This window comes from Rhipicephalus microplus, chromosome 7 (assembly GCF_043290135.1).
Source record: "Rhipicephalus microplus isolate Deutch F79 chromosome 7, USDA_Rmic, whole genome shotgun sequence".
Lineage (NCBI taxonomy): Eukaryota > Metazoa > Arthropoda > Arachnida > Ixodida > Ixodidae > Rhipicephalus > Rhipicephalus microplus.
In genome coordinates this window covers 49,622,081-49,650,051 of record NC_134706.1, presented here as the reverse complement: position 1 = coordinate 49,650,051, position 27,971 = coordinate 49,622,081, and the positions used below count along the sequence as shown (strand labels likewise).

Below are 27,971 nucleotides of genomic sequence, written 5' to 3'. Positions count from 1 at the left end.
CACAAATTCAGCGTCCAAAGCGACAGTCTTACAAGTGTCAAGCAGAGATATAGTGGTCAAGCACATGCCTAACGGAACAACTTGATTCAACATACTTACCTTAAAAAAAGCCTTACCATTGTACCAATAAAAAAACTACTGTGGGCAAGGGTGACGTGTAAGGCCACCACCACTCACAGGCATGATGTAGTAACCATCGGGCAAATCACGGGAAGATGACAAGCCATCGTACGTAGAATCGTCTAGGGAAATCGGTTCCAAACAGGTGTAGTTCTTGGCAAAAACCAAAGCATATGAGCGCGATGAAGTCGAAAGGCAGCGCTTTCTGGTGCCCTTTACCCAAGAGCCTACTACAACTCACCGTCCTCCAACTGTGACGTCATTCAAGCGGAGATCATTGAGGTGCTGGCTGTTGCCCGTGATGAAAATCTTGTAGCTGCCCCACTCATATATGACGTGGCAGCAGATGGTGTAGCTTGCGTGTCCACTCGCAGAGGGCCAGTACCACCTAAGAAGCGTCCGGCGAGCCAGTCTCTGATTTCTGTTTCTTTGTCCCACACTGCTACCGTAAACCCATGGCCCATCCTCAACTATCGCCCTATATGCTTCGCTCGTAGGTACCCTGGACACGTCGCAAGGCATTACAGCCACAGGCTATAGACCTTTGGTGACAGCCAAAAAGTGCCTTACTTCTCACTTGACTGCTACACACCTTACGCTTCCTCAGCCTCCCCGGAACCTCGCTGCTATGCGGATCACCACCCTCGGTTCCAACATCCCTTCTCGCCATCCCGTCATCGCTGATCACCTTCGCCGATGCTTCGAAGACCAACACCTACCAAGAAGGGAACTAAAACGCAGCTCCCGAGGCAAGAACTGAGCAACTTTCTGTTTGCCCAAGTCCCGATTCTTCACCTATCAAAGGATTTCGGTGCACTTTAAAGAACCCCAGCTGGTCGAAATTTCCGGAGCCCTCCACTGCGGTGGCTCTCATAATCACATGGTAGTTTTGGGACGTTCAAAAGCACATATCAATCAATCAATCAATCAATCACCTACCAAAGTCATTGACGTATTGGCCGAAAATGTCACAAAAGTCGCTCTTTTCGAGACCGGTTTTTGATACCGGCGCTGATGCATCCGTAATCAATTCCGTGTTTCATCAATCAATTCGTAAAGTCATGATGACTCTTCGGATTGTCTATTAAAACAAGTGCTGCGCTCACTAAATCGACTGCAGCACGTACTGCACCTGTGATACAGCTTATCGTGTTTTCATGCCCCGCTGTGGTGGTCTAGTGGCTAAGATACTCAGATGCAGACCCACGGGCCGCGAGATCGAATCCCGAATGCGGCGGCCGCATTTCGATTGAAACGAAAGTGGTGTAGGCTCATGTGCTCAAATTTGGTGCACATTAAAGAACTCCAGGGGGTCGAAATTTCAGGAGCCCTTTCCTGTAGCGTCTCTCATAGTTATATGATGTTTCTGCAACGTAAAACCACATACATTGACGTTCTTTCTCGCATTCTCGCAACATTATCTTAGTGCAAGATTTTTAGGTCCACCACGACACCTTGAATTGTTGAACTGTAGCTGAGGTGATTATCTCCTGCCTCCCCGACTTAGCATTCATCGACAACCAATCTTCCGTTAAGCTTATCGGGAGGAAGACAACCGCTCCGACATTTGTACAAGTCTCGTGGATTGCTTAGCTAACCGCACGCTTTTCTACATGTCATCTGAAAAATTTGCTACTGAAGGAGGTCTTTCGTTGCCTTTTGATGCCCTTGATTCAGCCTCAAGCGTTGGTACAGTGCACATTTACGACGATGGAACCAAAAAAAAGCTCTTCGAAGGTAACGCTTTGATTTATTAGTTTTGAATTTCACATGTCCTATATTAATTTACCAGAATGAAGTTTAGCTCCATGGACGGTGAGGTACACGTCTTAAGGAGCTCCGCCCATAAAGAAATCACAGCATATCCACGAGCTGAATGAACGGACGCACGTGCGCACTGACGGACGTACGGACGGACGTATGCATGAGGAGACGGACACACAGGCGAACGCACGTACGGACGGACGCACAAGCGGACGGACGGATGGCTAGTGACTTTATATTGCTACAAACTGGCTAAAACTACGACGACGACACGGGACATATGACCCACGGCGTAAGGAACTTCGCGTTTAAAAGACGCCCGCACTTTCCCACGGGGGGAACTTGAGTAAATGCGTCGCAGAGTGGGGGCGGAAAGCATTGCGTGAATATTGTTTAATTGGATATGGTTTGAGAATGCCCAATTGTTATTCCGTGGTAGTAGATGCGAAGCAGCTTTTTGACTAGCCTGCGTAACGCTGTCTCTCCGTCCACACTGCACTCCCCAAACCGCAGTTGTTGGGGCGGTGCCAAGTAGGTCATGCCTCCCATCGCAGTGCGCACGCGTTAACGTCACTCTCTGCCTAGCCTGTCGCCGCTCACTGCGTGTCACCTTTCTCGCTGTCATCTCTCTCACTTGTGCAGCGTGAGCAGTCGGTTTTTACTAGCAGACGCTGCCTGCGTCGGCCTTGCGAAGCGAGAGAGGTTAGGGGTGGGACAGTTGCCACGAGACACGAGCATGCGGCACGAGATGGAGAATGTGCAGTGAGGTTTTTACGACGCCGCATTAGCGAGTAGGTGCGATTATAAAATGCCCCGCATTTAAAACGGACACAGGATTGAGTGCGACTTCAATCAGGTCCCCTTGCACGATAGTTCAGTACTGTACTACAGGACCTCGGTAGTGCTGTAAGCTTACTCACAAAAAGAACCAGAAAGACCCTGTAAAGTGGTCATATCAGCCAAGTATTTGCGCTACCCTATGTAATATAGTGTGGCAGAAGAGTAAAATAAGCACGAGTCATCGCACAATGCTCATTGCGCTACGAGTGTTTGGGTTATTGCTACCCTCTCACTGCAAAGTGAATAGCCATGATTTCCTATCGTCATCAGCCACACGAAGTACCAACTAAGTGCTCATAATTTCAATGGTTCATAAGATCTTTGCCAGGAGTGCCTTGTATTATTTTCCAATTATTCGTGGGTTATGGTGTCTTCATGAATTTTCGCATCATCTTATTTGAGAAATCACCTTATTGCGGGTTGAGTAAAATTTATCAAAAGTATTTTCGAAGTTTGATTCACTGTCAAAAATGTTCAGTGCATTCAAAAGCAGGATGCTTTTGAAGACTTTTAAAAAAATTTATGCCAAAACACTTGCAGAGCTTGAAAGCTTGTAATCTTCTATAGTGTCCTCCATAGTGTCATTCTGAGAGAGAGACAGTAATGACGCCCCCCCCCCTTAATCTTCCCTTTTCTTCCAAAGATTCTTCGGTCTAATCTTGGCTTCAAATCTTATTCTGCAATACCGGCTTCCAGTCCTCATTTATGATTACCTTAAGTGCCGAATTATTGTTTCTTCTTTTGTGAAACAGTTATACATGGGACAATGGTCTCTTCAACATCTGAGAGTAACTTTAATGAGCTACATAATGTGCTCTATATTGTAATATTGTATTATTGTATATGATTTTACTACATCAAAGAATGATTGTGAAAACAGCCGTCAAATAAAATTCGCAATGCTTAAATTCCGCACGTACAATACGCAGAATCGTACGATGTACATGCCTACATTCTTTTGATATGACGTCTTTTCATGGGCAACACTTTTCGACAATGGCTTTTAAAAGTCTAGCTTAATACAATATACTAAAGATAGAAATAAAATTGTCAGCCACATATTGTGTCTATTACTAAAGGTTTATAAATGTAAACGTTGGAAACCATTGTTCTGAAAATTAATATCAAAACGTTTATCGACACTTGTATATAAGTTCGTTTGTGTTGTCTGCACCAGATAACCTTTCTTTTTAAATAGATTGGGCTTTCTGTGTAAACATCATGTGCTTGTTGTACAAGCCACTGATTTATTGGGGCACTATCGACTGTGGCTAGACTGAGCATTGACAATGACGTAGATATTGACGTAGATAGTCTTAGTGGTATACCTTGCTTTGGCCCAATGTCGCGCGGTGACTATTCTAACAAGGGGTACGACAATTTGATTGCGTTCCGTTTTTGAACACCCAAATTTAATAGAATTATTCCTGTATTTGGAGTGTAGCTTTCAAGCACCTACATTTCAGCAACAAATGCTACACCTGAGTCACTGAGTATTCTAAAATTCCTTGAGTTGTCATACATCTATCGACAAAAACAGGTATATTGGCGAAAAATTTCTAATGTACCTGTTCGACAATGTACTCATATTTTCTGACCCAGGTATTCCAAACAGCGCCCTTAGGAGCGTTGTTCCCGCAATGAACTAGCTGCAAGATAAAATCAGTTTGCTTGTAATCTCTTATTTCGTTACAGTCATGATATGCGTTCTCTGTTCACGGCCACAGAATAACGGGCAACTGCCTGCTCTGTTATTCTGAAGAACCAGATGACGCCCGTATTATAAGCACTTTAGGATGTGTAAGACAGGCTTAGCCCTGGTCGCTCCTTTACACTCCTTTCCCTCCGCTTCTGGTTTGATAGTCGACCTGTACACTCGACTGAAACAAGCTTGATCTTACCACCTGCAATAAGGTTACCCTGCAATGCGGTCCACGCAGCCATGATTTCGAGTTCTGCATCTTGCTCCCGCTTTCTCAAAGTGGCCGTACATCGGCAATCTTCTCGCTGCGATTGAGTGAGAGCTTGTTTAATTAAGGTGTTTGTTCTTTTACTTCTGCAACTTTTTTAGCAACAAATGACCCCATTTTGCGTGCCTTTTTTGTCCAGAGAAATGAAATTATTCTTGATGTTCACAGGAGTATTCCTTGAGTATTGGCGATGTGGTGACTGCTTATGAACCCGCACATTTTGATTATTCTCATACTCATCACAACAACTATTGGCAGACCTCATGTGAAATTTACCTATTTCATTGGTTCTATGCAGCTTATTCATGAAGATGCCTGACTATTTCGTTCAGCAACATTACAAATACGCTGCCACCCTGTCATGCATAGGATTGTGACTGGCAAGCAATTCTTCCTGGTGAAGTTGGTCCTCGCCTGCAAGGCATCTCTGAATTTTGAGAGCTCCCGGGCCCTTCGCTTCCACCATCATATTCTTCACCTTGTGTCATTATTCTCTAGGGAGGACAATATCTGGTGTGACGTCCATTTTACACAGCCTTTCAATACCTTTATCTATGCTTATGAGACCGGTGAGAAGAACCGTGCTGTATTAATCATAGCAAATGATGGCGAGCCGCAAAATCTTCAATTTCTGGGCTTTTTGTATCATCTGATCAGTGTTTTTTGTAACATTTTCAAACAATCTAACATTTTCAATGCTTGCTCCCCATCACTAAAGTTAATAGTTAGTGTATACATACTTTTATCGGAACCATAATCAACCTCAACCATAGCTGGATACCTTGAAGATTTAAAAGCTTGGATTCTCTAAAGTAATCATTAGACAGTCTCGCATTACGGAGTAACCAAACTCACGTTCAGCGATGACGTCCTGCATATCTGAGACATTTCCCAAACTTGTGTAATGCCTCTTGTGCAGTTTTAACTGTGGTATTACATCCCTTGATTAACCATTAAATATGTGCGGAAATCTTCGCACTTATGGTATGAAGACTAAGGAGACAGTGAAGGTTGGGCACTTCCATTCCTTATTCTTATCCTTCTTAACGTTGCATCACTATTCCTCAGGCTACTTTCCCTTTCTCACCAGTTTACCACATGGTGTTGTACGTGGCCATGTTAATTTTTACCATCTAGTCTTCTCCTTAATAGACGTGAGGCTCTTTCCATGCGGCGCAGCGAAAAACACCACCACCAGCGCCCTCATTGCCACGCTGGCCATAACTGGGTAGTGCAAAAAGAGCCGTCCGCAGGCGAACGTGCATAGGCCTTTCTCATTCTTTGCTGTTGAGGTGCGGTTACCGGAAAATCAATGATCTAGCAAGGTTGTTCTGTCAGTCCAACGTCGCTTCAGAAAAGTATAAAGCTCATCAAAGTCTACTGCAGGTACAATTCAAAAGATGTTCATTTATTTAGGAACTTGCAATTTAGGTGCAAGCAAGCACCGCATCACATCAAGTTTGAGGCAAGCACTTCGACGTGCATTCTGTAATGCGTAATGCGTAAATTTAGAAATACGCATGTTGCCAAAGCGATGAAGTGCACACACGAGCAACATATCTTGCGATCAGTGGTAGGAAGCTCGCTTTAACACGCATGAGTGGTCCCGGCGCTTTTCGCTTTCGCAGTTGCATTCTACATCTGTATACCACTTCCTGTGCGTCGCACTGCTTTAATTCGCACCCCATAATGTTCTGTTGACGGTGCTTTTCCGTTTGTATGTATTGCAAATGGGGATACATGCGTGTTCATTTTCTCGGTGTACGACGAAAGGCAAACCAAGACCTTCGAGATAGCATCAGCAATCACGGAAAACTACGGCAAGAAAAACGTGATTCTGGTCAGGAGCAACATTTAGCAATTTACCTGTATAGCGTACATGTTCACATTTGCTAACTAAAGCCGGACCTAGAACCTTCAAAGCGTGCTTTTGCGATGCTGTGTGGTGTCAACCAGCTCCGATTATCGGTGGTCGCGTCATGTGCGATTTTTGTCACGTGCGTAACCACTTCTGTTGCATGGCGCACTCCGGATTTAGAGGCTCTCTTGAGCTGCATCATTACACTGATCACGATTATTTCTAAAGGTTACTCAAAATAATGAAAGTAAGCCTACATTATCACATTTTCTCGCGCGACCGACTGGGGAAAACGCGAGTAATTTGCCTATACCCATCACGTCCTCAACAGCCCGTATCCAGTGCTCTCGCCGTCCAGCACGTGACAGCTACGGGAATCAGTAAAACTGAAGTCCTTTACGTGCGTGGAAATTCACAGCACAACAGTAGCGTCGGCTGAGGTATTTTTGTCGTTGAGCGTGGAGCTCTTGCGTCTGCTCTTGTTTTCGCCATCGCTCTGGCGAGTGAACCAGCAAACACGTCATGGCGGTTCGGTGACGTGTCCAACCAGCCAAGAAAAATTTGCATCTCTTGTTCTGAATGTTCAATGCGCAAGCACAATTAATATTTAGCTCAATTGTTGTTTCGTCCGCGCTAGTTGCGCCTGGTTGCGGAGCAAACTGTGCATTAGTGTCACACTTTTCACTACCCAAAACTGCGTTGACAGGTGTCGCTACGTGTCTGCTGAGCTCCATAGTCTGATGTGTGTCTTCTCCTTACTGAATCTCTAGTTGTCATCCTTACTTTATTCTCACCCTACGTGTACACTGCATTACAAGTGGCGATGCAATGCTTTATCTCTCCCCGCCTCCTAATTTATATATATCTATAATCCTCCGTTTCCTTACCCGCACACTCGCAACAAAATCCGGTACGTGCCAAGAATACATAACTGCTGTACTGCCAGCAAGACAGGCGTGCTGAGAATTACTCTTCTACAGTAGAGAGAACAGCGAGCATCACTTTCCAAGTAACAATGCAACTTCAAAGAATATGAGGCAAGATAGCTAAATTACATGTTTTCATAGTTTGCCCAGCGTCTATTGTGAGTACCGACAGCGCCATGGGAACCAAGAGGGTAGATGAAATCTGACTCAGCTGTACATACGCGAGGTATACCAGCGCAAGCTTAGTGGAAGGATATTATATACTTTCATTGTCCGGATATTCCATGGGCGAAGCCAAGAAAGGATACTTTTAATAGCCATGCGCTTACCGTATGAAGAAAAGGAATGGGTTTGGTCACAAAGAAAAAATCCTTGATAACTGGTGTTTCTAACGGGACATACATTGCAAAATAACAGAATATGAACAACAAATATTTGAGGAGTTCCTAGTGAGAGTCACGTCTTTGGGTTCAAGGTATTCAGGCAGATGCTGTAGCTCGGACACCATGAAGATAGAGAAAGCAAATCCGACTGCTTCCAAAGCAAATTTTGAATCGAAAGAATATCCTTGAAAATGCGGACGTCATTTTTATATAGAACAGAAAAAGAAAGCATTAAGGCGATCAGACAAGCTTTTTAAAAAATATTCAAAATATCAAAGTTCCCAGTATTGACTTTCATATATACCACTAGCCGCCTTATGCGGAGAATATATCTGGCATTATTGGTGAGATTAAGCGATCCACTTACAGCTTAGTTATGCAGGACATTCAGGCCTTCGGAGTAAACAGCTAAAGCGATCTTCGACTGGTCGTTTTGGAACGCTCTACAGTGCTCTAGCAAGTGACATTGTATTTGGCTGGTTGAAAGGCAGCGACAGCCTCACGTTCGGCTGGTTCTTTTTGATCGCTCTCTTTTCTAGTCGAGCGCTATGAGCTGCTCAACTCTCTGTCGACAAAGCAGTGCGAGTGCTTCCGGTCAGGTGATCACAAGCAGTGCTGTGGTTGTGTCGGCGTCATATGTCGGCGTCACAGCAGTGCTGTGGTTTCGTCGTCTGGTATCTGTGAAATTTGACAGCGTGTCGAATAGATCCTCCCTAAGCGCAGAGCTGAGGTCACTTTTTGGCAACCTACCCGGAGACCAGTGGTCAAAGATACTACGACGATGACATTGTAAGCCGTGCCTGCAACCAGTAGTTCGCCCAACTGAGCGTTTCCCTTGTGATTGGCTTGTTTCTTCCATGCGACGGCTTTTTTTTTTTTTTTTGAGAGAGCAGGAAAGGCTCCGGCTTGGTTTCGACGCAGCTTCTACTGCTTCTGCTAGAAAATTAATTTTCGCTCTATGCACATGGTTCCTCCTGTTCTGGTTTTTCTCCAGCAATGAGTTTCGCGTTCGGTATGAGCGTCCTACTCGATGTGAGAGTGTGAGCAATGCCGGATCCGTTCACCTCTGAGCCGGAGGGCAGAGGCGACCAGTCGAAGGTAGCACGAGTGCGTACCGAAATTCCTAATGGTGCATTGCAAAGCTTTGTAACCTGTGATTCGAAGAGTGTCCCAAAAGGCTAGCGAAAGTCGCAATAAGTAGTGGCATCATCTTCTCTCCAAAGTACATCAATAGGCGTCTGGTTCTTGAAAGTGTCAAATTTTGTCCAGGGAAGCCTCGTTTTCTTTTCACCAATAGATAGCTTTTTTTTGTAATTCAATCTAATATCTTTCAAGTGGTGCTCAGAAGATGAATAGGTGAATAATTCTAGACATTTTTCATCGGATTCATTTCAAGAAAATGGTGTTTTCCACACGCTCGAGAATGCCTGAAAAACTCAAATGTGAAAACTTAGAAAAGTATGAAAAAAAATGGTTAGTTGACCATAAGCCGCTGCTTTGAGTGGTTGTTTCTGCCAGTCTATTTATCGTTTTAGCCGATTGAATTGATTCAATAGGAACGCACCCCGGTGTTCTAGTGGCTAAGGCAATCGGCTTCTGACCCGCATGGCGCGGGATCAAGTGATGACCGCGGCGGCTGCGTTTTCGCTCACGGCGAAAATTGTTCAGGCCTATGTATTCCGATAAAGGAGCAGCTTAAAGAACACCAGGTGGCCGAAATTTCTGGGGCCCTCAACTAAGACATATCTCGCAATCGTATCAAGGTTTCAGGACGTTAAACCAGAACAGTTATTATCAATTAAGTTTCACAAAGAACTTGCAGTGTCTGTGGCGGGTCTGCGACCCCCGCATGAGCAGATGACTTTTCTTCACCTTATAAAGTACCACAGTGCCTCCTAAATTGCACCACCTTCCTCCAGACGGCGATGTGAGGCATTGTGTCACCGTTTCTCGTCCTTTTCTATGATGTCATTTTAACTTGAAACCAATCAACAAAAATGATGACGTCGTATGGTGATGCCATTCTTAGATCAATATTTTCCCTCGCCAAAGAGCCGATTTTGTGCTGTATAAAGTCTCTGTGGCTTTAGTCTTAGTGAAATAGTAACCAGGCCTAATTTCTTAAGAATAACCTTTTTCTAAATAGTATTTCCGAATCGAAATTTACTCTAAGACATTGAGACATAGTCACCACCAAACATTTGTCTGTGTTTCTTCTTCTGATCATCAGTAATGTTATTTTATTGACAAAATTATTCTATTTACTTTCAATATAGGTCGTGGAGGAAGAAGAGGAGGAGGTGGGGGAGGAGGCGGAGCAGGAGGAAGAAGAGGTGGTGTTTCCAGTGGCGGTGGCAGGAGCAACGGGCGTTGATGCATCTCAATATAGCAATACTTGCTTCTCAACACCACCGTTGTTCATAACCGTACAATAAACATATTCAGGCTCGTTTGTCAAATAACGAGCCCCTTTATGCAGCCGTTGAGACATTTTTTTTTTTACTTATGAAGCGTACAAGCTTGGTGATGACCCCATTATTTTCGGCATTTAGTAGAATTATTAGTTTTGAAGGCATGTCAGCCTACAAGCATAAAGATGAAACAATAAGTCATATTGCTGGAACGTCGCTTGTGGTTGAATATCATTAGTTGTCATGCTTAGACATAAAATCTTTATACTGGTGATGAAATATATTTTTAAATGTTTAAGTACATGTGTTTCGGCATCCTGGCTCTGTGTTCAATTATATACATTGGCTAGTTTCTTCAACCGGGTACCTTCAATAGCTATAAAACTACAATTTTGATTACAGCAAACGTCCTCTTATTCAGCCAATCAAAAGGTTTCGTTTCCGAGAAAACATGGTACCTCAACGAGGCCTGTCGAGGCATAATTTACTGATACTTGGAGTATAATACCGCTTCAAAAGCAGCAACTTACTGGCGGGCCGCAAACAAACGAACTGATCTACTTACCTGCAGTGTGGTCGAGCCCCAGTCGATGATTGTCTGATATTTCTCAAAAGCAGCGCTCACCACGACGAGTACACATTGACTGATGACTAACTCTTTGGCCCCCTTGCGTGAGGCGGTGGTGAGTGTCTAACACATAATTATGACTATAAGAAAGAAAATTAACCTTTTGGTGTGCATTTGTTTCCCTCATTCATAGCGAGGGTCTCGTTCTTGCAGACTTGAAGCGTTCAGGTAGTATGTGAGGAAATATTGGGCAGCTGTGAGCTCGTAATAAGATCACGTGCTACGTGACGCCAAAAAGGCAGGAAAAGTGTCCCACAATCGCCGTCATGGCTACAGGCGGCGCGTTCTGATTCTCCCACGTTTAATTCACACATATAACCTACAAAGCGGGTGGGCGGGCGGAATGGCAGCCGTGGTAGTTCATTAGTAGAGCATTGGATGCGTTATTCAAAGATTTCATGTTTGGTCTCTGCCCACGGCAAGTTATCTTTTCATCCCCTTTTTAGGCGCGAAGCTCCTCTTAGTGTAACCCTGTCATGCGTCACGCGTAACCGAGAGAAGAGACGAGAAAGAAGGCAGTATCTCCCGAACAGTGTAATAGACGCCACTGTTTCATATGGGTACATACAAACTGCAGTTCAGTGATGGTATTCTAGATGGTGCTGTACCGCTACTCCCCGATTGTCTGCAGCGCGGGCTGTGTCTGGGTACGCGGAGAACGAGTGCCTCTCTCAGTATTCTGGATAGTCGCCGAATGTGGCGAATCGGTGGTGGGGCATGGACGAAGCAGAGCGGCTGGCGCGTTGAAAACGCCTGTGCTCGGCTATCTTGGCTCGCCTATTGTCGTTGTTACCCGCGCGCCATCTGCATTCTCGAACGCGATATGATGAATGGACGTATACACAAACGGACGGACACATGGATAGATGAATGGATGGACACTTCGCCCCACTCTCGTCATTTACTACGGGGATACGCTGTGATTATTTCGTTCACAAAAGCGATTCTTGTAATAACATTATACTTTTTTCGGCATGATTGCCTGTTAAGACTCAGTAACTTGGAAGGGTAAGATGAATTGACCAAGTCACCGGTTATGGCATGAATGGATGTCACAGTTCCGACTTGTAGGCCATCAAACCCTTTCCGCCAGGTATGTGGCATATACAGTTGGCGGGTATGTGCCCCAGGTGGTTGACAGCTTATATGTGCCCAGGAAAGGCGAGAAGAGACATGGGAAATTTAAGCGCCTAAGTGTTAAGAAAAAGCTGTCATTGAGCCGATGTATGTATGGAAGGGGCACATAAGCATCGGCTTGGGCATGTAAGCATCGGAATAGGCGTGTATTCAATCGTGCTTCCCTGTGTTCTTCAGCTTCTCGTTGAGTGCCTGAGTTCAGCCGAGGCCGAAGCATCACTGCCGCTTAGCGTACAATCCAGTGTGACTTCCCCGGTGGCTGTCAACAGCACCTACCTGGATAGAAGCCAGTGCACGATGCTCTGCAGTTTATCTAGTCAGAGCTGGCCATTCGAGAGAAAGGATGTTGCACGTGCCGCAGCAAGATAGACATCGACCATGGCATCAGCAACACCCGTGTCTTTCTTAAAACTGTGTCACACGCATACCTCCGGCAGTGGGCATGGAAGCATCGGCATAGGCATGTACTCATTCATGCTTCCCTGTGTTCTTCAGTTTCCCGTTAAGCGCCTGAGTTCAGCCGAGGCCGGAGCATCGCTGCCGCTTAGCGTACAATTCAGCGTGACTTCCCCGGTGGCTGCCAACAGCACTTACCTGGATAGAAGCCAGTGCACGATGCTCTGCAGTTTATCTAGTCAGAGCTGGCCATTCGAGAGAAAGGATGTTGCACGTGCCGCAGCAAGATAGACATCGACCATGGCATCAGCAACACCCGTGTCTTTCTTAAAACTGTGTCACACGCATACCTCCGGCAGTGGGCATGGAAGCATCGGCATAGGCATGTACTCATTCATGCTTCCCTGTGTTCTTCAGTTTCCCGTTAAGCGCCTGAGTTCAGCCGAGGCCGGAGCATCGCTGCCGCTTAGCGTACAATTCAGCGTGACTTCCCCGATGTCTGCCAACAGCACCTACCTGGATAGAAGCCAGCGCACGATGCTCTGCAGTTAATCTAGTCAGAGCTGGCCATTCGAAAGAAAGCATTTTGCACGTGCCGCAGCAAGATAGACATCGACCGTGACATCAGCGACACCAGTGTCTCCCTTAAAACTGTGTCGCACGCATACCTCCGGCAGTGAGCGTGAAGCATCTACAGAGGCATGTACTCATTCGTGCTTCCCTTTGTTTTCCAGGTGAGTTATTTTAACAGACTACCATGTAGGAGCTTTCGATCTGACAACCTTTGTATTGTGGTGCTTCCAGGCCCAGTGCCTTTTTGTGAACTGCTGTTGCTAATGTGTGGTGATATCGAACAGAACCCAGGACCCAAAGATTATCAACTTACTGAAACACATAAATTCATAAAAGATATGCATGAACACTCGATTCCCATTGTAATGGTGCAATCGGCTCTGTCAGGTGACATTCAGAAGCTCAAACAAGAACAGCTTTTGCTTACTAAAGACATTTCCAATATATTGAAATGTCTGGAAATAGTTGAAAGTCAGGCATCTAGTATTGATGATGTCCAGCGCGAACTAACAACCACAAATCAACTTACAAAGCAAGTGCAAAAAGACATGCTTGGGCTACGTGCGCGTCTCGATGAGGCCAAGGATCTCTCTCGGAGGGACAATTTATTATTTTTTGGTATCGCAGACAACGCTTCTGGAACTACGCAGCAGACTGATAAAACGGTCTTGCGCTTATTTAACCAGTCCCTAGACCTAACCTTGTCTGGTGGTAACATTGTGCGTGCACATATATTCGGCCATTTCTCCGCTAATAGAGTTCGTCCAATTAAAGTCAAGTTTTTTACGTACAAAGTGAAAGAAATGTTTTTTAAACGTAACAAGCTCAAAGGAAGCAACGTGGTTATGTGAGAAGATTTTCGTGTCAATACTTGCCATGCAGGAGCGATGCTAACCAACTTCGTCAAAGAGCTTCATTATCTTTTTCACCAGCATTCATCACCAGCCTGACTACGTCCACTGCAGGACAAAGGCCTCTCGCATGTTCTGCCAGTCAACTCGGTCCTGTGCTTGCTGCTGCCAATTTATACCCGCAATCTTCTTAATCTCATCTGCCCACCTAACCTTCTGCCCCCCCCCCCCCCTAACACGCTTGCCTTCTGGGAATCCGGTTAGCTAACCTTAATGGCCAGCGGTTATCCTGTCTACGCGCTACATGCCCGGCCCATGTCCATTTCCTCTTCTTGATTACAACTATGATATCCTTGACCCCCGTTTGTTCCCTAATGCACTCTGCTCTCTTCTTGTCTCTTCTTGTCTCTGGCTGACAGAAGAGAACTGGGAGTGGGGCTCCTAATTCACAGAAACATAGCTGGCAACTTAGAGGATTACTATAGCATCAATGAAAGGGTGGTAGCTATCGTAATTAATCTGAATAAAGGATACAAGATGAAGGTAGTACAGGCTCACTCGCCTACATCCAGCCATGGTGACTATTCAGTTGAAAGCTTCTATGAAGACTTGGAATCGGCAATGAGTAAGGTAAAAACACAGTATACTGTACTGATGGGAGACTTCAATGCAAAGGTAGGGAAGAAGCAGGCCGGAGACCAGGCATCGGTACTAGAAACGCCAAAGAAGAGCTACTAGTAGAATTCGCAGAACACAATAATTTATGGATTTTGAATACCTTCTACCGAAATCGAGAAAACTGCAAGTGGACATGGAGGATCCCTAATGGAGAAAATGTGAACGAAATAGACTTTATAATGAATGCACACCCAGGCATCGTGTAGAATGTGGAACTGGTTGGCAAGCTATAGTATATAATGCAGTAACCATAGAATGGTATGGTCTCGAATTCCCCTACACTTAAAGAAGGGACGACAGAAACTGATACGCAAGAAGCCAATCAATCAGCCAGCACTGAGAGGGAAAGTACAGGAATTCAGGGTCTCGCTTCAATACAGGTACTCAGGTCTTAGTGAGGAAACCAACCTCAGCGTAGATACAATGATTGTTAATCTGACGAGTATCATTACGGAGTGTGCAGTGGAAGTTGGAGGCAGGGTAGTTAGACAGGACACTGGCAAGCTTTCCCAGGAAACGAAGAATCTCAATAAGAAGCGTCAAATTATGAAAGTCTGAAGTACAACAGACAAAATAGAACTGGCCGAGCTTTCGTAGTTGATTAATATGCGCAAGGTATGCGATGTAAGCAGGCATAACATGGAGAGAATTGAACACGCTCTGAAAAACGGAGGAAGCGCCAAAGCAGTGAACAGAAAACTTGGGACAGGCGAAAATCGGATGTATGCACTAAGGGACAAAGAAGGCAGAATAACTACCAATATCGATCGGATTGTAAAAATAGCGGAGGAGTTTTACAGACATCTGTACAGTAGCCGGGACAACCACTACCTTAATACTATAAGAACTAGCAGTAAGCCAGATGACACCCCACCAGTAATGATAGAAAAAATCAGAAAAGCTTTGGAGAGCATACAAAGAGGCAAATCTGCTAGTGAGGGTCAGGTAACATCAGATCTACTGAAAGATAAATGATGATGATGATTGCGTTGGTGATGATCATGTCCTTATCCGTCACACACTACAGCTCAAGGTAGATATCGGAATGTGTCGTCATGCACGAGAAGAGCTCATGGCTTCAGGATAATATGCTTAAGGAGAAAATTATTGTGCTGCCACGTCACATATGCTTTAGAGCATTAATGAAGAAGTGCAACTCTTGTTTTGATTTAACAAACGTGTTTTCTCGGGCGTTTCTAAAAAAATGTCAATGTAGGAGACTTAAAAGTCATGGTGAACTAATCACTGATGACATGAAGCTTCCAGAAAACTTTAGCATTCAGCGGGCAAGCTAGAAGTTTGATGGCCCACTGGAGTTTCGTTTTTTTTTCACTCCCGAGACTAAAGAAAGTGCTCTAGGTTCGTGAGAAGAGTGATAGACTGTCATAACTTATGTACGGTTGTTCATCAAAAAAATATTCTCAGTTTAAATACGCAAGATTCGTTAGGCCCCAAAATCTATCTCGTGCAAATTTCAAGTACAAATATAATAACGAAATTGACATCAACATCATAGTAGCATATTGTCATCTTCTTAAGGTTGCTTTTAACATTCTGAATAAGCAGTCGTCCCCTCAAAATTAATTTGTTACATACCAGGAATGATCGCAAAGCTGTGGCAATATATGCGATCAATGTAAAGCTTCACTAATTGTACTGTAAGTAATGTCACAGCTGATGGCGATTATTTGTAATAATATCGGCCACGAAGTTCACTAATAGACAGGTGCTTACACCACGCTATAAAGTCATAAAGTTATTTACAGCTGCAACAAGAGTATCGACCAAACACCAGCCTTAAAATACAAGCTCCGCTGAAGCGTATGGGCCACAACCATGCGGCACCTCGACAAGAAGGACCGAGGCATCGATAGAGAGCATCAGCGCAGGTGGGGTGCAATTTTTCTTATTCTTGTCACTGCACTACAGCGTTAAAACACGCAATGCCAATGCCACATAAAACAGTGCTGCCTGAATAGATAAAACTGTCGTTCCTGCTGTACGTTTGCGTATCACTAAGAAGAACAGTAGTAGATGCTTTTCGACGTTTATTGCTTTTTATGGCTCAAAAAAAGACGACGGACAAATGGGGAGATACAAACACACAGGTCGCCATTTCCAGCAACGTTTATTCCTCACAAAAGAACTTGTTATTTAAGCAGCCAGTGTTGTCATGTCTGATTGCTACGCCTTCGCAATGAGATATCGCAACTCTTCCATAGATAGAGATACGGAAGTGCACCTACGTGGAATGCTTACCGGCTTCAACCTTATATTTTTTTTCTCTAATGACCATCTCTTCCACTTGTCTTGACTATTGCCAATCATGGAGCATGCATGAAATTCTGCAATGTATTCCTACGTGATATTTTCTGTCATTTCTTACATTGTGAACTGTCCTAGCCTGTCGTTTGAAGGGACACTAAAGGAAAGTATACAGTCGGTGTTGTCTGTCGATATAGTAATCCCGGATGCTGTTAGAATTAGTTTGTGCCAGGAAAGTGCTTATTTTAAAATAAAATCACGTTTTACTAGTCCGCATCACATTAGTGCATTTCGAATTTCCCGCGCCGGCTAGTGGTCTTTTAGACGTCACTATTACTGTGGCCAATCTTGTCCGCTTTTACAACACGGCCACCTACATGAATAACACCAGGGCGAAAGTAGTGGGGGCAACATCAACAACACCGTTCATTGAACAATTTTCTGCAACCTCTGAGGCCAAGGTGCTGCTTGCCTGGTTCAACGGGGCCCCGCTAGATCGAGCCCGATTGGCTCGATCTAGCCGCCAATCGAGCCTAATTGGCTGAACACGGCATTTGAACCAATCGCACCATTCCCCATAGTAACGCCTGGTGGTTCATGTTTCTATGAATCAAAAGATTCTATAAATGTTTCTATGAATCAAAATCAAACGAACAAGCACCGTTTTCTTACGTATCTTGTCAATAGAAAGTTATTTTTTGTGGCAGCTAGTTTGATTACTAGTGATCAATTTTACTCAGATGCCCCCACGTCATCAGGATCATTTTGTGAATTACCTACTAGTGGCGCCCCTCACAAGATATAGTTATTTTATTTTATTTTTGTGAGAACTTCACGTGCTGTTGGTAGCATTGCCATATTAGACGTTGTTTTATATTGAGCTTCCTCTTTGACATGAATGGTTTTTTGCCTTTAGTGTACCTCTAAGCACTAATCAGTTCGGCCTACGTGTTTTTTGCAAAAAGACGGGAGAATATCGTAGACCATACCAACTCCAACCTCGCATTGGATATATTTACTTAGGTGGTTTACGTGACACGCCTGTGACTTCCTCATTTTGAACAACCTGATTTTGATAGTTGGAAGTGGCGCCCTGTGTGTGTGTGTGTGTGTGTGTGTGTGTGTGTGTGTGTGTGTGTGTGTGTGTGTGTGTGTGTGTGTGTGTGTGTGTGTGTGCGCGTGCGTGTGCGAGTGTGTGTGTGTGTGTGTGTGTGTGTGTGTGTGTGTGTGTGTGTGTGTGTGTGTGTGTGTGTGTGTGTGTGTGTGTGTGTGTGTGTGTGTGTGTGTGTGTGTGTGTGTGTGTGTGGGAAGAAGTGAAAGGCAGAAAGGTCGACCAGACCCCCGTCCGGTTCACTACCCTGCACTGGGGGAAGGGGTGAGGGGATTAAAGGAGAAGAGAGTTTCCTGATATACACTAGAGCGAACTCTGGCGCTAGTGTCTATGGGAGCTGCAACGCACGGCGCTTCAGTGAGCATGGGAATGATAGGTAGTACACACATTTGTCTAATATTCGTACTTCTGGCCTGCTTTCGGCTCCGTGTGTGCTCGTGTGGCTTGGAGCTGTTTTCTTACGAAAAAAATATTAGCAAATGTTCAGCGGTTGCGCTTCACCATCTTATTCTTCTAGAATTACCTTTCCAAATTGGGTCACGACGTTCAGAAGGGTTGAATTTTTCTTTCAAAACAAAACCGAAACACCGCAATAAACGAAACCGCAAGTAAGATTCAGTGCCCGCAAGTACGAAGACTAGGCAAGTGTGTGTACTACCCATCATTCCCAAGCTCGCTGAACGATCGCAGTGCCAGAGTCCCCTCTGGTAATTTTAGGAAACTCTATGCTTACGGCCACAGCCGCTTCGCAGGCCCAATGAGTTCGCTAGGGCATGGCTAGGGCAACTGGCTGGAGAACGAAGTAGTCACGTGATAAAATAAAGCAGCGCCATGGCGGAACTTCCCAATATCGTCTATAGCTAACAATATTATGCAAAATTGCTACTTATATCTAATCACAACCTACGTTCTAAGCAGATTAATTTGCATGTTGACAGGCTTAACCAATGAATTTCTGTTGCATTAGTATGGTCGTGGTTGGTAAGGCACGGCTTGTGGGGTGGTTCCAACCACAGAAGTTCTCCTACGGCTGGAGGGTGTTTTGAAGAGTTACATAAAATAACACAAGGCGTAAAGTAACTAAATCTTGAGAACATTCTGCAAAATTGCTACTTATACCGAACAGCGTACGTTTTAGTATGTATCAAAAGTAGCAATGGTGTTAGGCTATATTTTGCTCGAATGATAGGCTCTTGAACTGCGATAGTATAATACATGAAGCCTTTACGTGCTCCGATTATTTTGAATGCATGAGCAATAGATATGATCTTGTCCTCAGGGACAGCTATCTCTTACTGAAAGCCTTTTATCGTCAAGGCTTTCGTCATAGGTGTCTCATCAAACGTAAAAACTGACTCTCAGCTCCAACAATTGCCGTGAAAAATTGTCATCATGCTATAACGTCACTCCATGCCATCATTATAAAGTCATTCATTACGGTAAGTTTTCACATAGATCACGTGATCAAGTTTATTCGTCAAACGTGGATCGATGCTGCAGTAACTGCGAAACAATTTTATGGGCACACAATTTTCTGGTGGGTATTATTACAGTCCTTTGAGAAGAAAAGGAACATGTTAAATCTCGCCTTCGAGTCATCTTTGATAAATTTATAAAGCACCGTTCAAAATTCTAAAACACAAGAAATCGGCGAATTTTATGCTTACTGACTCTGAACAGGCAGGAACCGCTCTTTTTTTAGAGAACAATAAATTTCTCAGGATCGCTTGCGCAATGTCTAAACGCGCGTTTATTTTTGCACCTTTATACAGTACTCCTGTTAAATTTTATATCGTTAGCTGTATTCCACCTGGTACAAGCCTGTATGGCCAGATACTGCATGGATGTGGCCTTAACGCTTAGCCAAGGTTAACGCCACTGCAAGACTACCACGAAACATGAGTGCTACGCACTCACGAAAACAAACAGCACCCTATTGGGTACCTCTCATACCGCAAGCACTAAAGGCGCTTTCTCTATAAAGGACGCACCTCGTGTTTGCACCTCAGCTTCCAAATCACCATGCAGCGCCCGTGGGTGTCTCGCAGCGGAACGCGCTGGCTCCTTTGTCGCGGAATGTAAAAGTAAAAGTTCACTTACAGGAAGCGTGTAGACCTCTTTTCGTTATAAGCCCCACCGCGGTGGTCTAGTGGCCAAGGTACTCGGCTGCTGACCCGCAGGTCGCGGGCTCAAATACCGGCTGCGGCGGCTGCATTTCCGATGGAGGCGGAAACGTTGTAGGCCCGTGTGCTCAGATTTGGGTGCATGTTAAAGAACCCCAGGTGGTCTAAATTTCCGGGGACCTCCACTACGGCGTCTCTCATAATCATATGGTGGTTTTGGGACGTTAAACCCCACATATCAATCAATCTTTTCGTTATAGACCCTTTTCAAAATTCAGCGCCACCTATCGAACTAAACCGAAAACGCATTTTTCCCGCCATGCCTTGTTCACCCACGGGACGCTCATTGGCGCACCGTCCCAACGCGCTACACGTCCTGCAGGAACGCAAGCGGTGTTCATGTGCGCTGCAGGAAATGCTTATTGGCGTCGCTGGAACACACAGCCCTCCCTTTTTTTCTTTTTTTATAAATAAAAATGTTGTATCATCATCGCAGCCCGCCAGCTCGCACGAGTGAATAAGTAATGGGGGAAGAGCCATGTTGCCAGACTGAATTTTCTTAAGGGCCTATTGGCTAAACCAAGACCACATAATAGAACCGAGTTGAAGCTTGGTGATGCGGTAGTCACAGTAGTCGTGTTATGGCTACGCAAGTTGCCGCTTTGTCATACGTGCCTCAACTTGCACACAATGTAAGAGATATTGCGGAAAAGCCCGGAGTGGATGTGGTCTATATATTGCTTCCGAGCGTCTCCAGAAGCTATGTCAAAAGGTTAATCAAGAAAAAAATCCTAAGATACAATCCTGCAGATTGCGAAATTCAATCCCGCGACCTGCAGCTCAGCAACCGAGTGTCTTTACCTACTAGACCACCGAGTCGAGTGTTTATCGTGTGTTAATGCTACGCCAGCTGGAGATGGTGTTTGTAAGCCATGTTGTGAAATCCAGTAATGGAGGAGCAACGCCTAAGAGCGAGGTATCACTCAACAATGTCGTAGTAGCCGCCTCAGTCAGCCACGCCACTTTTTAAAGATGATAGTCTTTCTGAGGTCCTTGGACGGCAATATTTTGGTCTGTCTGTCTGTCTGTCTGTCTGTCTGTCTGTCTGTCTGTCTGTCTGTCTGTCTGTCTGTCGGTGCTGTCAGTCCGTCCGTCCGTCCGTCCGTCCGTTCGTCCGTCCGTCTGTCTGTCTGTCTGTCTGTCTGTCTGTCTATCTGTCGGTGCTGTCCGTCCGTCCGTCCGTCTGTCTGTCTGTCTGTCTGTCTGTCTGTCTGTCTGTCTGTCGGTGCTGTCCGTCCGTCTGTCCGTCCGTCCGTCCGTCTGTCTGTCTGTCTGTCTGTCTGTCTGTCGGTGCTGTCCGTCCGTCCGTCCGTCCGTCTGTCTGTCTGTCTGTCTGTCTGTCTGTCTGTCTGTCTGTCTGTCTGTCTGTCTGTCGATTTGTCTGTTTCTTTGCCCTTAACGATACCTTAAACAGCACCAAACGGCCGACCCCATCCGCAGTGCCCACCAATATGTTCCTTGATCACTGATATTCATAGCAAACGTTAGTTCATTTTTAGGTAGTCTATCGTTAATGCACTTGGCAAGATGTAGACAGTTCAGCCATAATAAAATAAGTAATACGCTTAATCCCTCTCGTTTTTCAAAGCACAATTACTTTTCTTTCTTTGCGGAGTAGATGGGACTACAAGTGGTCCCCACTTCTTGAAACACACAAGCGCACGCACACGCACTCACACACACACACAAACTAACACACACACATGGACCCAGACACACAGCAGTAAATTTATGGATTTATAGAAGTTTCGTTTATTGTACATTGCTTGAATAAACAATACTTGATTTACAGTATTTGGCCAAGTTAGTTGAACTTTTCCTAATTATTCATCTTCCAGATGGTCCGATTTCTCGCAACACTTCAAAGGCGCGGTAACAAGCGCAAAGCTCGAAGAATAGCCACTTGGACAAGCAAAAACAAATAGAAGTACTGACTTTCAGCAGAAGTTTAATAGAAGAATACGCGAAGTTCGTCACCTTAAACGGTACATCAACGCAAGAGGCGAATATTAGCGCGTGTTGACCCCCCCCCCCCCCGTGCCACATTAATCGGTTCGCATATTGCGTGGGCATGCGCGGATAAATTTTCGTGCTTGCTTTTTTTTACGTCGTTGTGCGCACCTTTAGTTGTTAGTAGGTGTTCGCGGATTTCTCACTTCTTTCTCGTGTCCTCGTTTTCACGCCCTTTTTTTTAATGGATTCATGTACCTTTTTTGTTGATTTAAGAAATATTGTGGCTCTGTTCTGAAACACCTCCTCGCCAGTCAGACGGCTTGAGTTTGATTGTCAATCGGACGCATACATTTTTATTATTCAGTTTATTTCCATCTTTTTTCGTTTTTTGGTCATCAATAAAACGATCATTTTTTGCTCGCCGACACCAAAAATTCTGCGAAAGGACCTCGTTAAGTGATATCGCACTAACCCAAGTGCAACTTTCTACATGAGTGTAGTGGAGCCTTCCGTTTCCTAAAAATGTGTATTTATCGCACGGGCCGCTAACGCAGTTCATCATTATCATCTTCAAAGGGATCACCTGAATGAACCGGCGCGCTTTGCACCAGTCTTCCATACGAACAACAGCCATGTCCATGAAGACCTTGGAGAGTCACCGACAGGACAACTTCTTCCGTCGGTCCCTGGGTGTCCTAGCCCTCGTGGTTGGGCTCTCCTTTGTCGCCTTCATGCTGAAACCAATGGGGTACCTGAAACGCCCTTTGTCCTTCAGTGGTAACCAGCTTTCTGCCGCCATCGGCATGTCTGTGGAGTCGGCGGTGTTCCGCTACCGCTGTGACCAGGCGTCGGAGGATGCACGCGAGGCCATCGACTACTACGCTGATCCCTGCGAAGATTTCCACGCCTACGCCTGCGACCGGACACGACACAAGGTCGAGGAACAGGTGAGGCTCCATACAGAGAGGCCCGTGATTACAGAGTAGCTGCTAACTGTTTCGAGAGAAATGAGCGCCAAAGGAAACATTCCGCAGTTTACCAGAACGCACGGGGCTCGAGGTCATGGTATTATAGAAGATAATATGTGGCATGTTATCACTAAATCCATAGCGTCGCAGTCGTCAATCCTTAAAACATTCATGAAAGAGTGTATTTTGTATCGTTTACCACTGCGTGACCAGCTTTGCCACAACATCTTGACTACTGAAAGGCCACTAAATAAATGCGAATTTTATCGTATTAGCAGACTATTCTTAGCTTGCGCAATGACAAAATCACTCCTCTGGCCCTGAGAAGACCTTTGGTAAGTTATAAAAGGCGAAAAGCTAAGAAAGCAGATGGCGAAACGATCTTGAGATCTACGCAACAATCGTTGTGCCATCATTGAAAATTTCCACGTCTGCTAGAGACTGCCAATAGGTGAGCGGTAAAATGGGCAATCGCAGGGAACTGTGGGATACGACGGCTTCCGGTTCAACGCAACACACGGGTCAGCAGCGGCACGCGCGAATTTTTGTACTGATTCGTTGAAAAAGGCACCTGGGTGATTCCACGAGAGATCGACACGGGTTCAAAAGTTGATATTTTAGATTTCATTGAGTATTTTATATTTCGTGCACCTCTCACCAGGTAGCCCGAAAGTCAACTTCGTTTTATGATTAACGGCATAACTTACGAGAAAAAAAATATCAAACTTCACCAACACGGAGGCACCAACTTCGTCACCTGTCATTTTCGAAAATTGCAGAAGCTATAAAAAGACAAATATTTTTGTTTCAAGGAAGATATTTTTTACCTGAAATGCATGTCTAATGAAGAATGAATTGATACGGTTTCAAGTTAATCTTCGTCCTCTCTACAGTAGCAAATTCATGCGTAAGCTTTTTTTAGAGTGGAATACACACGTACCCGTGATAAAATGGTTTCGCACACTCTAGCTTCAACGTTCCGTACTCAAAGGATACCTGTTGCTGTGCCTCTCTTCACAGCCACGGCCCTCCTCGTTTTTTTTCTTCGTTCCATGGAAATTATACCTGCGTTTGCCTTTCACGCTCGACTAGGGGCAGCCAACGGGAGGGGAGGCGGAGTGTTTATGGTTATTAAGAGGAAAAGAAAAAAAAAAGTGAGCCCGGCAACTGTCTGCATCAAGGTGCGACACGTCAGCAGTAGCTAACAAGGGATGGGGGTGAGGAGGGATTAAAAGAATAGGAATAAAAGTGTAGAGAGAGATAAAAATAGATGAAGTAAGCCAGAGAACTATGACATATCGAGGAGATAGGAGAGATAGGAAAGATGAAAACACGGTCACAGGAGTCCGAGGACGGGGCACCACTTGCGAGAGCTCTTGTCGGCGTCAGGAGATGGCGTAGAGCAAGTACAGCTGGTCAGAGCTACACTGTCGTTGGAGGTCGGCGTCAGGAGATGACGTAGGACCAACCCAGTCGGCCAGAGCTGCGCTGTCGTAGGAGATCATGATTGCACAACCGGTCGGCACGGAATCCAGTGAGCGAGTCCAGCAGCCAACGGCTCAAGAACCGACCATGGTTTATCAGGACGAAGATAAACGGGCGGCCGCGCGCGCGATTCCCGAATAATCGGAGGCCTGCGGCGAAGCGATTCGCCGTCGTCTACTCTTCTCGAACCGGAAGCCGGTAGCAGATGGTGCATCCCACAATCCCTCAGTCTTTTACTTGTCACCTACATTGTATTCAACAAAAATAAAATAAAACTTGGGGGATCCTTGAGCTACGCTATTAATAGTTGAACGCGATAGCGATACCTTATCCCCAGTGCGTACTGAGTTTAAAATGGCTTGTGTCAGTGAAGCTTTTGAATACGGCTGCATTCTGTGTAATGGGTCGCATGCTTTAAACCACGGCTGTAATGTTTTCGAGCTTGCTATGCACAAAGTTCATGGCCATACGCAGAAAAGTGCAGCGATGTTAGCGCCATTTTTCAGTGGGCGGCCAGCTTTAAACCATGAAGTCGTATGTTATGACACCCGATCGCAATGAACTCTTGTACCAAGCATGACTAATGCGACATTACACGCTACTTTCTGAAGCATGTATATAGGAGGCCTGCGTTTGTGAAACATGCAAGTTACTTTCATTGAATTTTCAAACAGAGGAACTTATTATGACTATATTTGCAATCACACGTGGGACTCTGTGTTAGGGCAACCACTTGCTGCTCAAATGACGGGGGGTAGACCCGCACTCGAACCCGCATATTTTTTTTTAATTTATTAGCGTCAATATCAATTTTTAGGTCACAATGAGAATGATTTTTTGCTAACAGCGACTAAAACCGATACCCAAATTTCTGCAAAACAAGCTATTTTGCGCTATCGTGTTGAAATGTTCCCTGAGAAAACTGCTGATGTGACACACCATGGTTCGAGCATTTTCGTCGTGTTCATGTTACCGAACTGCTGAAAAACACTTTGAAATGCGGGCTGTAGTTCAGCTACTGCGTGAAGAACTGACCAGTTCTTATTATTGCCGTGCTTCATTTTATCTGCCGTTTATATCACACCTTTTTTCTCCCACACTTTTTTTTTATTTTGCATGTTTCAGCACGACGACGAAAGAAGCAGGCTTCAGCAGGTGCTGTTGCAGCTGTCTGCACTCAACGACAGCGGTCATGTGGCTGTTCAAGCTGCCGTTCTCTTCAAGTCATGCCTCAGCATGCCTCTGTCCCTGGAGGTCCTGCTTCAGAAGAACATGCTAGAATTCCTCGAAGTCACTAACTTGACCGTGGAAACAATGTTCGGTGAGTAGCTCCACATCATGGCAGCAATCAGAAGCACAATAGGCGAGCTAGTTCATAGTACTTCCTATTTATATTGTAGACCCGCTGTCTGATGTGTGTGGTGCATTTTCATGTTAAGGTCCCTCATGCGCATCTATTGTGTAAATATACAGCTGTCAGGCATGCAACAACTGAAATTTCCACACAAGTGCTTTCATCAGCAATAAACTTCAGTAGCTTCAGGTTTCTTTAGTGCATTCGATATATAATCTGAGATAAAACTGTGCAAAGAACTCAGCGCAGGTAAAACGAGCGCATATCTATGTACTTTCAGTCCTACCACCCACTATAACTCATTTTCATTGCTGATTTCAACTCTACAGACCTAATTGAATCTCTTAAGGCAGTTCAAAAGAGGCTTGTGGGATCGAACTTGCAAAACAAAATGCTGTGTCTCTAAGATTTACCAAGAAATTTTACGTGCGATCCGCTATCCTAAAATCAAATCAAACATTTCAACAAAAGAAGAGCAAATATTAACCATTTTAACAGCTTTTGCCTGTACGATGTTACTACATTACAGACATGAGCGGCCGCTATCACACCCAGAATCCTGTCAAACTCGACACTGGTTACGATATTGAAGGTGCTTTTTTTTTATTTCTTTCGCGCAAAAGCGCCTTCGCCTATGTGTGTTTCAGACGAGGAGGCAAGGCAAGGCTTTTGAAGGCACGATGAAAACAGCACATAAGTGAAAGGACCAGGAAACTCGGAAATATTGGTATCTGCATTCAATACAGCGAGTAATAGGGAATAAACTGACGCTTTGAATATAATGAGCATATGATATTGCATGGACTATTGTAACGATTGCTATGGTTTCCTAGCTTCGCACATCCGCAAAGGTTGCGCTTATAAAAGCTCTTGAAGGGCCGTGTGAGGAAATAACCATTATTTCCTAAAAATTGCTTATTCAGTGGCAACTTTATGTGTTATGTGTTAAGATCCCTTACAAGTACGCCTTTCTGTTCGCTAATGCAGGCTTCTTAAAGACACCCCAGGGCATAGCCAACTTCTCAGCGCGAAATTTTTATGCCCATGGAATCAGTTCATTCGTACATTTTGAAAGTGGTATCAACAAAACTGTGGCGGTCACCTTTTCACGACCTTTCTCGGTGTACCTGAGCAGAGACTCGGTGCGTTCTGTTATAAGCGGTGTGACACAACTCCTTGATCTCACTAAAGACCGAAGCTACGAGGATAATGCCTTAGTGCTGGCGGACCAGGAGCTAGCGACAGTTTTGATCGAGATCAACACGATTTACGTGACTATAGAAGATTTAGCTAACGCCACTGAAGGAAAAATCGCCAGCTCTACCTGGGAGAGTATTGCTCAGAATTACGGTTTTCTCAGCTCTCGTGCGTTTTCAGCCCCTACTGAAAGCGTGGAGCGACTGAGGCAGGTATTCACCATTATCTTTGGCAAGCTCAACCCACAAGAAGCTGCCGTCTACTTCATAGCACACGCTCTCCTTCCACATCCGATTCTCGAGGTCCTGTTCGACGATCACCGCACGTACGCCTGCATCCGACTGGTCGGTGAGACATTGAGCACGACATGGAGGCACCTGGAGTCCTACCTGTTGGGGTTCTTCGACGAAAACAACGAAGCACAGTCCGTCGCCTCGTCAATCGTCTCCACGCTTGAAAAGATGCTCGAAGAGAAATCCCCGCTAGACAGACAGAATAGTGTCGCGTACATTGCCAGGCTTAAAAAGCTCAGATTCGACGTGCCTTCGATAGAAGACTTGGCGAGCATTGCACGTAGTACGGCGTGTCGTGGTAATCTGACCGGACACAGTGTGTACAGGAACATCATAAGTTGTAAAGAATTTAGCCAGAATGCTGCTGCTAGAAATAGCGTCCCTTTACGCAGAAGGAAGAGATCCAACGTCGCTACCAATACTATTCTTTTGTCAGTGGAATCCCTGAAGCCTTCCTCCTTCTGCCAAGGACACGACAGTCTTCTGAACTATGCCACACTCGGAACGGAGCTAGCGACTAAGCTACTGCGCCACATAGGTGGCGCAGAACCTCTAGGTGGCGCTTCTGCATCACACTCAATGGTGAAAGGGAAAGAAGGCTTCTTTCCCGCCATAAGTGCTAACATC

General features: G+C 45.0%; 1 long non-coding RNA gene across 1 annotated transcript in view; it reads left to right on the top strand.

Annotated features, from left to right (window-relative positions):
* LOC142767449 (uncharacterized) overlaps positions 1–10,335 on the top strand; it is a 184,735-nt gene extending 174,400 nt beyond the window's left edge. The window contains exon 2 of the long non-coding RNA XR_012884887.1: positions 10,138–10,335. This is a non-coding gene — a long non-coding RNA (uncharacterized LOC142767449). The remainder of the gene's footprint in view (positions 1–10,137) is intronic.
* Positions 10,336–27,971: the final 17,636 nt, after the last annotated feature.